This window comes from Pteropus medius, unplaced genomic scaffold (assembly GCF_902729225.1).
Source record: "Pteropus medius unplaced genomic scaffold, Ma_sr-lr_union100, whole genome shotgun sequence".
Lineage (NCBI taxonomy): Eukaryota > Metazoa > Chordata > Mammalia > Chiroptera > Pteropodidae > Pteropus > Pteropus medius.
In genome coordinates, this window is record NW_024356249.1 from 12,418,771 (window position 1) to 12,432,701 (window position 13,931).

Sequence of the window (13,931 nt, forward strand, 5' to 3'; positions counted from 1 at the left end):
GGTAGTGCTGCCATAACAAAATATCACAAAATACACTACTTAGAGCAGAAATTTATTGTCTCATAATTCTGGAGGGCAAAAATCCTAAAATGTTGGCAGGGCCACCCCCTTTCTAAAGGCATTTGGAAAGGATCTGTTCCAGGCTCCTCTCCAACTTTGGGTGGTCTCATGCATTCCTTGGCTTACAGATGGATATCCAAATTTATCCCTTCTGTGAGGAGGACAATCATATTGGATTAGGGATACTCCCTTACCCAGTATGACCTTATCTTATTGCATGTGCAATGACCTTATTACCAAGGAAGGTCACATTCCGAAGTTCCAGTTAGAACTTCAATATATAGATTTTGGAAGAACACAATCTAACCCATACCACCACCTAAATTCATTGACTCAATTCAAGAAACCCTGGTTTGTTTGATTTTTTTTTTGTTGTTTATTTGTTTGTTTGTTTGTTTCTTTGTTTTTGGCAAGGCAACTCTTGGTTGACCTCACAGATTGCAAGGAATTGTCAGCTTACAATCCCTTATTTATTTATTTATTTTTTTAACGACTACAGCACTCGGTCTTCCTAGGTAGTCTCCCATCCAAGTACTAACCAGGCCCGACCCTGCTTAGCTTCCGAGATCAGATGGGATTAGGCTTGTTCAGGGTTACATAACAGTAGACAAGAACCCCTCTTTTAGAAAGGATTTACATTTGCTTCCACCAAAAATCTGTACTAACAATATCACACGAATCCACTTTTATGAATTGAGTTGTTTCAAAGTTGGGCTTTGTTCAATCTCTTTGAGAGCTAGTTTAATGCATTGTCTCCTTACTCTTTGATGCAAACTTTTAGAAATCCAAACCAGATCCTGGAGTTTATTGAAAGCAACCATTTCTTCTGTTGTCCATTTTATATTCTCCTAATCCAAAGGAGAATTAAGAATCAAAGAATCTTAACCTCTCAGCTTCCTTTTCTGGATTTAGCAGGTACTTTTGGGAAAAAAGGAATGCTGAATGCTAGTCTTACCTTTCTGGGCCCATAAGTCTTCCTTGTCTTAATATCTCTTTTCAAACTATGATATATTTCCCCATTGGGATCATTTCTATTTCTATTATTTCTCTATTTCTGCAAACAGAAATTTTCTCATAGCTATTTTGTTACAGCTGAATATATATTCCAGAAAAGAGTAATTGCTTTTCATTGTTTGTTGTTATATTTTTTAGCACCTCGTCTATTTTTACCTTATAGGTGTTTTTTTTGTTTGGTTTTTTGTTTGTTTTTTTATAACTAATCATTTGTATAACTAATCAGATTTTTCTTACTGAGGTTTCAATTAGAAAATGAAGACTCAAAAGTATGGACAAACAAATCCAGTCACATGCACTATATATCCTACCTCTGACCTGACTTTATGTTCCCTTTCCTTTTGTTCTCTTTGCCATTTTTCTATGTTTTCTTCTATTCATTTTTTCTTATCAATTGTACATACTTTATAAATTGTTGCCAAATAAGTACATTCAATAAAATATTGTGTTAACATTTTATATAATTTTATCATTTTGTGTTATCATATTAATGTCTACAATATCAATTTATTTATATATTCTTTAACAAATTATATTTGAGCATTGACCAGTTCACTCTTTCATTAATAAACATATATTAAATGGTTACCAAGTAACCATGGTTACTAATTTAAACATTTAATTTTTTAAATATATTCGTAGTTTAATATTCTAAAACAAAAATACATGGTATTTCAAAAAGACTATTGTTAGAGGCAACTTTAAATACTGACACATATTTCTGACAATTTGTTATAATAGTTACTGCATTCACATTACAATAACAAGTGGGGAGCTAGCACCTAGAAATATATATCACAGGAAATATGTTTAGTTTTTAAAAGGAATAACTAATTCTTTATTTTAACTTGAAAACACTTGTATAGTTGTATCCTTCTTACACATAGAAACATGTGTACACAAGAAGAGGGGGAAGATATAGCTAGAAAATAGAGGAAATATATCTTTAGCTTCATCTCAGCAGTTTTTGACATTTGAAAGCTAGCCAACATGATGACATAGATACATATAATACAGAGAAAAGTCAAGCTGATAAAGGAAAGCTCATAGCAATAAGAAGAATGTGACTGACTAGTCAGATCATTTGAGGGCCTTCTGATCACAATGATGCCTGCATTTCAGGATCTGAATATGTGAGAGAAAGAAATTTGACTCAAGGTAAGGTTTGATGATGAATTTTTAAAAATTATTTTTTTTTAAATTTGTGGGTTGAAATTTGTAAGAGTTGTAATAGCTAATTAAGAGAATATAAATTTGAAAACTGTCAATTTCTATCTAGGCATGTACTCTTAAAATCTTACTTTTATGCATAATCTGTTTGAATATAATAAAAGAAAAATTCAGAGATGTTCTAAATTAAATTACAGCAGGCTAGAGAGTGGGAGAAAGAGAAAACTGAAATAATCAATTAATAGCTGTGGGCCGAAACTTACAAAAGGCCACTCATATTCTAGAATGTTTGTTAAATCTTTCTTCCATCTTCCAAGCAGTTATCTAAAAAAATAGCCAACCACCAGACTCCACCACATTCTGCTTATGCATGAACTTTCTGGACTGTTGCTCACAATCAATAAAGAAGCAGTAGACTTCCAATAAGATGGCGAAGTAGGCAAATGTGGTGCTCGCCTCCTTCTACAACCACATCAAAATTACTGCTGAATTATAGAACCAACGACATAGGAGACCACCTGAAGACTAGCTGAACAGAGTCCTATAACTAAGGATATACAGAAAAAGTCACCTCAAGACTGGCAGGGAGGGCAAAGATGAGAAATGGGCTGGTCTTACACCTATATGTGTCAGTTAAGAATCAGGAGAATCAGTTAAGAATCTCAGCTCTGAGGTCCCCACTGAGGGCAGTTTTCTCCAGGACAAAACAGCCATTATTCTTGTGTGAGCTCCACACAGCCTGCTGGAGCAGGCAGACATCAAATCTGTGTCTCCATTACCCTCGCTAACACTACTCTCACCCCACTCTGTTGATTCTCTGAGACCCCATCACATCCAATTCATGCACCTGGCCCAAGCCTCTTTCAGAGGCTAATCTACACAAAGAGCTAGCCTGGGCCCATGATGTAGACTTTCTTAACATCTCTCAAAGGTCCATAAACCCCAAACAAGCAATGGTTGACTTCAGCGTGCCCTGTACCTCTTGCTAAGCAACCCCAGGCCCAGCACTAGTGGCAGATAGTCTCAATTCACAGCATAACCATTCCCAGATGCCTCCAAGCCAAACACAAATAGCTACCAACCACAGATCATTTTTTAGCTCTGCCGAGGTGGCCCTAGGCAGGACACAGGTAGTGGCTGAGCTTTCTATACACTGGCACTACTCCCAAGAGGGCCTAGAACCAGCAGACCTAGTGGGTGGATTCATACCACACCAGAGCACAAAACAATTAGCACCATAAGTGAAACACCCAAAGGGTGGACTCAGCATCCAATCAAAAAATGAATGAATAAAGAAGAGGCAGTGTGTGTGTGTGTGTGTGTGTGTGTGTATACACACACACACACACACACACACACACATACAATGAAATATTACTCGGCCATAAAAAAATGAAATATTCCCATTTGCAACAACATGGATGGACCTAGAAAGTATTATGCTAAATAAAATAACACAGAGAAAGATAAATACCACATAATTTCACTTATATGTGGAATCTAAAAAACAAAATAAATAAACAAAAAACAGACAAACTCATAGATACAGAAAACAAACTGATGCTTGCTGAGTGGGAGGGGGTTTAGGGGACCTTTTGAAAAAGGTGAAAGGGTTAAAAAGTACAAACTGGCAGTTACAAAGTAGTGATAGGGATGTAAATACAGCTTAGGGAATATAGTCAATAATACTGTAATAAGTATGGTTTCAGGAAGTGTAACACTTATCAGAGAGATCACTTTGTAAGTTATATAAATGTCTAACCACTATGCTATTACCTGAAACTAATGTAATATTGAATGTCAACTGAAATTGAAAAATAAAAAATAATTTTGTAAAGTAAATATTTTTCTTCAAGGACTATCACCTAACCTAAAACTGCCCTACCTTCACTTTTTCCTGTCCCCCTCAATCTATAACCAATGTGAATTCTCTCAAAACAACTTACATCTGTCTTCTCCAAACTCATTGTATAAATGACCCATCAGACCCAGAATGGCAAACATTCATTTTTTCCATCTAGCACTGCTGCTGGTGGTTTAGAGTGTATGTTCCAAAACCGAGTCCTTTTTTTGGCTAGCATATGGCTCAATACACCCTTTCTTTCAGAAAAGCTTCCAGTCTCAAAGGTTTTTGTTTAACAAATCACTTATTGATCACTTGGTTTGAACTATCATTGTGAACCTCTCCCTCTACCATTCCTCCTTTAAAAAAAAATAAATAAAATTTAAAGAACATTTTATCAGTGTTCAATGACAAACAGGAATAGAGCAAATGATCTAATGAATATTTACATTAAAAGTATCAACAATTATCAACATTCTGCCATTCTATTATATCCACATGCTATTTTTAAAAGTATTTTGAAGCAATTTTTGAGATATATTATTTTATCTATAAATATTTAAATGTACTATGCAATTTTAATAGGAAAAGAGATTTTCATTTTCAAGAAGGTTTCACAGTATATAGACATGTCAAAACTAATCAATTTGCATAATAAATATGTAGATTTAGTTTTATGTCAGTAATATGGCAATAAGGCAGTAAAAAATTAAAAATGTTGCACATATCTTGATACATTTGTATCTAATTATTATATGGGTTTTCCTGCTGTTATAAAAATAATTGTTTTTGTTAGTATATAAAACATAGGCTTGGGACTTATGGTCAAGATGGCAGAGTAAGTAAATTCTGTTCTCGCCTCCTCCCAAAACCACATCAAAATTACAACTAAATTATAGAACCACCTGAAGATTAACTGAATATAATTCCTATAGTTGAGGCTATAAAGAAGAAACCATGATGAGACTGTTAGGAGGGACAGAGAAGTGGAATGTGAAGATGCCACAGTGTGGCAATTAAGAATCACAAGGGTTACTGCCACTACAGAAGTCCCCCTTTGAAAAGCAAGAGATCCCAACCCCCACAACGGGCTCCCCAGCCCAGCACACCAATGCAGGGATGAGAAGTCCCTATAACATCTGGGTGTGAAAACCAGCAGAGATTGTGTCAGAGTAAGACAAAGGGCTGATAGAGACCAAGCAAGGATTCCTTTTAAAGGGCCCATGCATAGATTCACTTGCTCATAAATTTACTCTCTCTAAGTTCCAGCACAGGAGTAGCAGCTTAAAATATTCCAGGAAAATAATAGGGATAAACTAAATTGACTAACTTTAGAGAAAAGGCTGGAGAGACATGTGTTGGGGTAACTCTCTCCACGAACAAAGGAACTGACAGATGACACTGCTCCTTTGTTGAATTCTCCTCCCACCCAGCCACTTCAGCACAGGTAGGGGTCAAATCTGTGCTCTCCATTAAACTGGCTAACACCATATGCCCCACCCTAATGATTCCCTAAGATCCCTCCCCATCTAACACACCTGTGTGGCCCAAGCCTTTTCCAGTGTCTCCTCCACACAAGCAGCCTGACTCGGCATGTGCTGGAGACATTCCAAAAATCTCTCAAAGGTCAACAAACACCAAGAGAGCAGTGGCAGGCCTCACTGTGCCTTGTACTTCTTGCTATGTGACTCCAAGCCCAGCGCAAGTGGTGACTGGTCTCAACTTGCACTGTAACTCCCATCAGGTGGCCCCAAGCCTAGAATAAGCAGTCTTGGCCTGGAACATAGCTTCAACTAAGTAGCCACAAGCCAAGCACAAGTAGAAGCTGGCCTCAATTCATATCACGGTGGCCTTCACAGGGTCCCATACCCGGCACAAGTGGCAGCCAGCCTGGTTCGCAGTAGAGTCTCTCCCAAGTGTCTCTAAGCCAAATACAAGTGACATTCAAATATAGATCACTTTATAGCTCCTATCAAGCAGCCTCAAGCTGGGCACAAGTGGCAGCTGCCCTTGGCCTGCACTGGTGCCCCTCCCAAAAGGTTCCCAAAACAACACACCTGGTGGATGACTTCAGACCACACCAGAGCACACATGACCAGCTTCACAAACAACATGCCCAAAGGGCAGACTTGGCTGGCACCAGAATCCTGATAAAGCAACTCACACTCTGTGGGGTCAGTCCCCACAAAACAGCCTGTCCACTGAGGGTCAACCCCACACATTGACATGCCAAAAGCAATCAGGGCTCAACTATAATAGAAAGGTACACACAACCAACTCAAAGGACATGCCTGGAGCACCTGGCTCAGGTGACCAGGGAGGCTGTGCCACCAGGCCCCACAGGACACCTTTATATAAGGCCTCACTGTCAAGACTAGGAGATGTAGCAGATCTACATAACACATAAAAACAAGCACAGGGAATCAGCTAAAATGAGGAGACAAAGAAACATGTCCCAAATGAAAGAACAGAAAAAGAACTCCAGAAAAAGATCTAAGCAAAATGGAGACAATCTACCAGATACTAAATTTAAAACAATGGATTTAAGGACACTCAATGAACTTAGGGGGAAAAATAAATGAACTCGGTGAGAACTCCAACAAAGAAAAAACAAAAGAGAAGATAGAAAACATAAGAAAAAATCAATCAGAAATGGAGAATTCAATAACTGAAATGAAGAATACATAAAAGGGAATCAATAGCAGATTAGTAAAGCAAAGGATCAAATCAGTAATCTGGAACACAAGATAGCAGAAAACACAGAATCAGAAAAGCAAAAAAAAATTTTTTTAATGAGGGATTTCTGGAGCACCATCAAGCATAACAACATTCGCATCATTGGAGAAAAGAGATTGAAAACCTATTTGAAGAAATAATGACTGAAAACTTCCCTAATATGGTGAAGGAAACAGACATAGAAGTCCAGATTGCACAGTCCCAAACAAGATGAACCCAAAGAGATGTACATCTAGACACATTATAATAAAAATGCCAAAGATTAAAAGCAAAAAGAGAATCTTAAAAGGAGCAAGAGAAAAAGCAATTAGTTATGTACAAGGGAGCTCTCATAAGACTGTAAGCTGATTTCTCAACAGAAACATTGCAGGCCAAAAATGATTGGCAAGAAATAAGGTAATGAAAGAAAAAGACTTTCAACCAAGATTATTCTACCTAGCAAAGCTATCATGTTGAATCAAAGGAAAAAGAGCTTCCCAGATATGGAAAAGCTAAAGGAATTCATCACCACTATATCATTATTACTGGTTTAGTGAATTCCTTTAACAAGGGATTTCTTTGAGTAGAAAAAAAAAAATCCAGCATCCATTTATGATAAAAACTCTCAGCAAAGTGGGAATTGAGGATACATACCTCAACATAATAAAGACCATATCTGATAAACCCACAGCTAACATCATACTCAATAGTGAGAGCTTTTCTATAAGATCAGGAACAAGAATGCCCATTTTCACCACATTTATTCAATATGGTATTGGAAATCCTAGCCATAGCAATCAGGCAAGAAAAAATAATAATAAAAGACATCTCAATTGGAAAGGCAAAACTAAAACTGTCATTATTTGCAGATGACATGATACTATATAGAGAACCCTAAAGATTCCACCAAAAAAACTACTAGAACTCATAAATTCAGTAAAGTAACATTCAGAAATCAGCTGAATTATATACTCCAATAACAAACTATCAAAAATGTAAATTAAGAAAACTATCTCATTTACAATTGCATCAAAAAGAATAAAATACCTAGGAATAAATTTATCCACGGTGGTAAAAGACCTATACTCAGAAAACTTAAAGATACTAAAGAAAGAAAATGAAGATATGACTAAATGGAGGGATATACAGTACTCATGAATAGAAATAATTAATATTGTTAAAATGTTCACACTACTCAAAGCAATCTTCAGATTCAATGCAATCCCTATCAAAATACCAATGGCATTTTTCACAGAACTAGAACAAATAACCTAAAAATTTAAACGAAACCATAATAGACCACAAATAACCAAAGCAATCTTGAGAAAGAAGAACAAAGTTGGAGGTATCAAGCTACCTGATGTTGGACTATACTACAAGCCTATAGTAATCAAAACAGCATGGTACTAGCATAAAAATAGAAACATAGATCAATGAAACAGAATAGAGAACCCAGATATAAATCCACACCTACATTGTAAATTAATCTATGACAAAGAAGACAAGAATACACAATAGGGTAAAGACGGTCTATTCAATAAATGAGTTTGGGGAAACTGGACAAATATATGCCAAAAAAATGATGCTAGATCACCTGTTTGTATCATATACAAAAATAAACTCGATATGAATTAAAGACTTAAATGTAAGACTCAAAAACCATAAAACCCTTAGAAGAAAACATAGGCAGCAAATTCTTTGACATTGTTTTTAGCAATATTTTTTGGATATGTCTCCCCAGGCAAGGGAAACAAAAGAAAAAATAAATTTATGGGACTACATCAAACTAAAAAGGTTTTGCACACTGATAGAAAACATCAACAAAAACCAAAGACAATCTACTAAATGGGAGAAGATATTTGCCAATGATACATCATCCAATAATGGGTCAATATCAAAAATATATAAGAAACTTATAAAAAACACCAAAAAAAAAAAAACTTCAATTAAAAAGATGGGCAGAGGATCTGAATAGACATTTCTCCAAAGAGGACACACAGATGGCCAATAGACATGAAAAGATGCTCCACATTACTAAGTATCAGAGAAATGTATATTAAAACCACAATGAGATATTACCTCATACCTGTTAGAAAGGTTATCATCAGTAAATCAAAGAGCAACGAGTGCAGGAGAGGATGTAGAGAAAAGGGACCCTCGTGCATTGGTGATAGAACTGCAAATTGGTGCAGCCACTATGGAAAATAGTATGGAAGTTCCTAAAAAAAATAAAAAATAGAACTACCATATGACTCAGCAATCCCATTTCTGGGTATTTATCCTAAGAAATCCAAAACATTATAATTTGAAAATATTTATGCACCCTTATGTTCATTGAAGCATTATTTACAATAGCCAAGATATAGAAGTATGCATTGACAGACAAATGGATAAAGACGTAGTACATATATGCAATGGAATATTACTCAGCCATAAAAAAAGGAATGAAATCCCTCCATTTGTGACAATATGGATGGACTTAGATGGTATTATGCTAAGGGAAATAAGTCATGGACAAATTCCATATCATTTCACTTACATGAGGAATTTTAAAAACAAAATAAATGAACTAACAAAAAGAAACAAACTCATAGATAGAGAATAAATTGGTGATCACCAATAGAAGTTTGAGAGGATAGGTGGAAAAAGTGAAGGGATTAAGAACTATGAATTACCAGTTATAAAAGGTCACAATGATGTAAAATGCAGCATAGGGAATACAGTCAATAATATTATAATAACTATGTATGATGTCAGATGGTCACCAGACTTATTGGGGTAAGCACTTCATAAGTTATATAAATGGTGTTTGTATGTCAACTGTAACTGATAAATAAATCTTAAAAAATAGGCTTTATTTTCATAACAACTATCCAGCAACAGTGCTATATTTCTTGATGATTTTAAATAGTTTATCTGTTGATTGTTCTGAAATTTCTGTATATAATATAGTTTTCTTTTTTTCTCTAATCTTTATATGTTATCCTTTTTAACTTGCCTTAATCCACTGGGTTGGATTTTACAGTAATAAATAGAATAGTAGAAAACTTTGACATTTTTCTAAATTTAGTGGGAAATCCTCAATATTTCATCATTACTATATTGGCTGCAGGTTTTTCCTAGATGCACTTTGTCAAACTGGAAATGAATATTGTCTTGTTCCCAGTTTTTATTTAACTTTTTACTTTATGTGGCTTTAAAAAATAAATGTATTGAATTTTGTCAAAACAATTTTCCCATCAATAGAAAAATTTTTTTTCTATTGCTAATGTAATTTATTGACTTTCTAATGTTGAAAACAATCAGGCATTTCAAAAATTAATCTCCTTTGTCATAATGTCTACTTGTTTTTATAGACTGATGAATTCAATTTACTTTCGCATCTATATTTTTGAGAGATATTGTCTTACTTTTAGGTTAGTTATTCATCTCTTTGGTTTTCTCGTAAAGCCCTTACATTTAGGTTTTGATATTAAAATTACACTGGACTTATAAAATGAGTTTGGAAGTATTCCATTTTTTTCTGTCCTGGATTATTTGCATATAATTTGTATTTCTTTTCTTAAATAGCAGGCAAATTTGAACAATGAGCTATTTAAGTACTGGAGTTTCTTCGTGAGAGGAATTGTGTTACAGATTTGTTTTTATAGATGCGGGACATTTAGTGCTTTTTTCAGTTTTTGATATAGTTTTCAAAGAGTTTGTCAATTTCATAAATGAAGTTGAGTTAATTCTCATAATACTTAGGGGTTTTACAATTTACTCTTCTTATACTGTCTTTATTTTACCATTTTGTTATTATGAAATATCTGTTTATCTTCCTTTATACTTTTTACTTTTGACTTACTTTGATATTAATATAGCTATCATTGTTATCTCTGGTTACTTTTTACAAGTAAATATTTTTTGATCTATTGCTTTCAATCTTGTTCCTATATTTAGAACACTTAGAAAAGAAATTGTGTGAGACTGAAGAATTTGGTACCTTAATGACAGCTAAATAGGTAGGAAACACTTAAGAATTTAGTTTTTTTGTTTTATTAATAACATTTTTCTGGAGATTTAGAGTATTATTTTTTTATCTTTAAAGTAATTTTAAAGATACGAAATTTTATCATGGTAAAATTTCAAGGTGGCCATTGTAGGTCAATTTTCTAAATTATATAGCAGCCCCTTTCAATATGAAAATGTAGGTCATTTAATTCTGGATGGTCTCCTGGAATATAGTTTTCAATATTAATTTTCATTTTTTTATGGACTCAAATGTATAGACTTTCCTTGCCTATCTTCTATATTTATCACATCCTCTCTGATGGTGTTTGCTTTTTTAGTTTTTATTTCTTCTCTTGTTTCTATTCCTACCATTACTAAATGACTTTTCCTGTTTTCAAATGAATCTAGGCTATTTGTGTATATTTGTATGTGCTCTGTAATTTAGTCTTCATTTGTGAAATGATTTTGTACTTTTTTTCCAATATCTGTCATGAGTTTGGTAACTCATTTTCTATTTCACTTTATTATCTATTTCTGATCTGAGTTTTTGAATATCTTATTTGAAGCAGTTTCTTTTAATATATACATATAAATGATTGTTTAAGGATGTTTAATACAAATTGATATGTTCCCCAGTGTTTGGGGGGTTTTTTGGAACAGTAAGTCATTAGGTAAAATCTTATAATTCCCATTTTGTTTTCTCCTTGTAGTTACGTGTTTTGCAAGCAGTTTTCTGTCCATTGGGAAATGTCTCATATTTTACAGAATCAGAAGGTTTGGGTTGCTTAATACAGAAGTCTCCTTATCTGCAAGGTTTATATTCCAAGACCCTCAATGGATGCCTAAAATTGCAGATAGTACAAAACCCTATATATACTATGTATACTATGTATATATACTATGTATACTATGTATATATACTATATACTATATATACATAACATACATAGTATATATAGTACAAAATCATATTTTCCTATATATTCATATACTATAGTATATATAGTATATATACACGTGTATATATACTATACATAGTATATATACATAGTATATATAGTACAAAATCACATTTTCCTATATATTCATGCCTTTTCACTTAAAGAAATCACTTCATAGCTTCCCTTTGGCATATCCAAATTACCAGCATCACCACTCCTGCACTTTGGGGCATTATTAAGTAAAATAGGGTTACGTAAACACAAGTACTATAATACTGTGACAGTCATCTGACAGCCAGGAGGGCTATTAAATGACTAACTGGCTAAGGGGCAGCATATTCAGTGTGGACATGCTAGACAAAGGGCTAATTCACACCTTGGACTCGATGGAGCAGATGGCATGAGATTTCATAAAGCTAACTAAGAATGATGCACAATTTAAAACTTATATAAATTGTTTATTTCTGGAACTTTCCATTTAATATTTCTGGACCACAGTGGACCCTAGGAAATGGAAATCCCAGAAAGCAAAACCACAGTAAGGAGGAACTACTGTAATTGTTTACTTCTAGTTCACTCTCTTCTGTTGTTACAGAGAAATGCAGTTCCTATAACAGCAGCTTTGAAATCATGAAATTTTCTACTTCAGTGATTCTTCTCTTTCTCCTCCTCTTTTTTCTCTAGAAGACATTTTTCTCTTGCTTCCTTCCCTTTTATTCACCATCAATCAACTTAGGAATTTCTTTGAAGTTCCCTTCTTCTTTCTGAATAAGTGACAAATTTCTAAGACTGCTGCCCATCTAAGGTTTTTGATTTCAAGACTATTTTTGGCAGTTGCTGCTTAAGGTAAGATTTGTTCTTCCTGATGGTATATTTATCTCTGTCCCCACAAGTTAACTTTTTTTAGTTATGTATATTTGTTTCTCTACTTACATGTAAATTGAAGTGTGTATATGTGTGCATGTGTGAATACTAGCTCTCCCAGCATAAATTATGTGTGGTTTTATTTCTTCAATGTGTTAATCTCTAAGCTTCTTGGAATATCTGTAAAAACAGATTTAGAGAGCATTCATTTTCCTTCACAAACAGAATTCTCCAAAACTTACTTTTAAATAAAATAGAGTAAAATAAAGCAAAGTGAACTAGAATAGAAATAGAATAGATTGAGTTACATTCACATATAAAGTATTTGGCATGTGTATACATTTGTATGTTAGCAACTGATATATGTTTATTTATATATCATTATATGTAATCTTGATTTACTTAATTTTGATATATACTCTTATATTGTTGGGTGTGGTTTATAAAAAGAAAATAATATAAAAGATAAAAGCACTGCACTAGAATTTGTTTGGATTTGTATTTGTTTGTTTGGTTTGCTTGGTTTTATTTTTGTTTCTGTTTTTGTTTCTTGTCAAACCACGAGGTGAGAACTTCTAATGGAGAGAAGTAAAAAGAGAAGCATTGAAAGAAGTTTGGGTACACAGCAGAGAGAAGGATTTTGCATTAACAACGATAAGTCATACCAGGCGCAGCATGTTGAGGCAACATATTAAAGGAGTCATGCTTCTTTAAATAAGATCTTAAACATCAAACCCAACTAAATTTAATTTTTGCAAAAAACTTTAGAGAAAGACCAGAAAAATAAAAACAACTGTCTTAGAGTATGTGTTCAACTTACAATTTTTTACTTTAATAGTCTCATTTTACTTTGAATATATTAAGAACTGAATTTCTTTGATCACTATAATAGAGCTTGCTCTATATAACCAGAAAAATCTTTATACACCCTGAGTACAAAGCTTTTCTTATTCTACTTTTCTCAATTGTTCTTTTTATTTGGTTCCATAATCCTAAATAAAAGTAATTAACTTGCATATGTGAAGGCATTTAAATTATATAAGCACCCATAAAAGGAGAAATTCGTACAGTTAAGAGCCATACAAAATGTCTTTACTCTATAATTTTATTCTTTAGAGTCTAAATAGCAGTGTGCAAATACCATAACTCCAAAGATTAAGTTTCTTAATTAGACTTACTGGACAGCTAATCCATAGATAAATATTTTCCCGTGTTTCTTATTATAACCTGCCATATTATGAAAGTTAATATGCAAGTACACATTTTTGAAAAATCAAAGTTCCTAGCTGAGAAGATAGGAACATATTATTTGGGGAGCCTGTGAGATTTCA

At 33.9% G+C, this 13,931-nt stretch overlaps 1 pseudogene; it reads right to left on the reverse strand.

Moving 5' to 3' along the window:
• Positions 1–550: 550 nt before the first annotated feature.
• LOC120601373 (uncharacterized) lies at positions 551–669 on the reverse strand (annotated as a pseudogene).
• Positions 670–13,931: the final 13,262 nt, after the last annotated feature.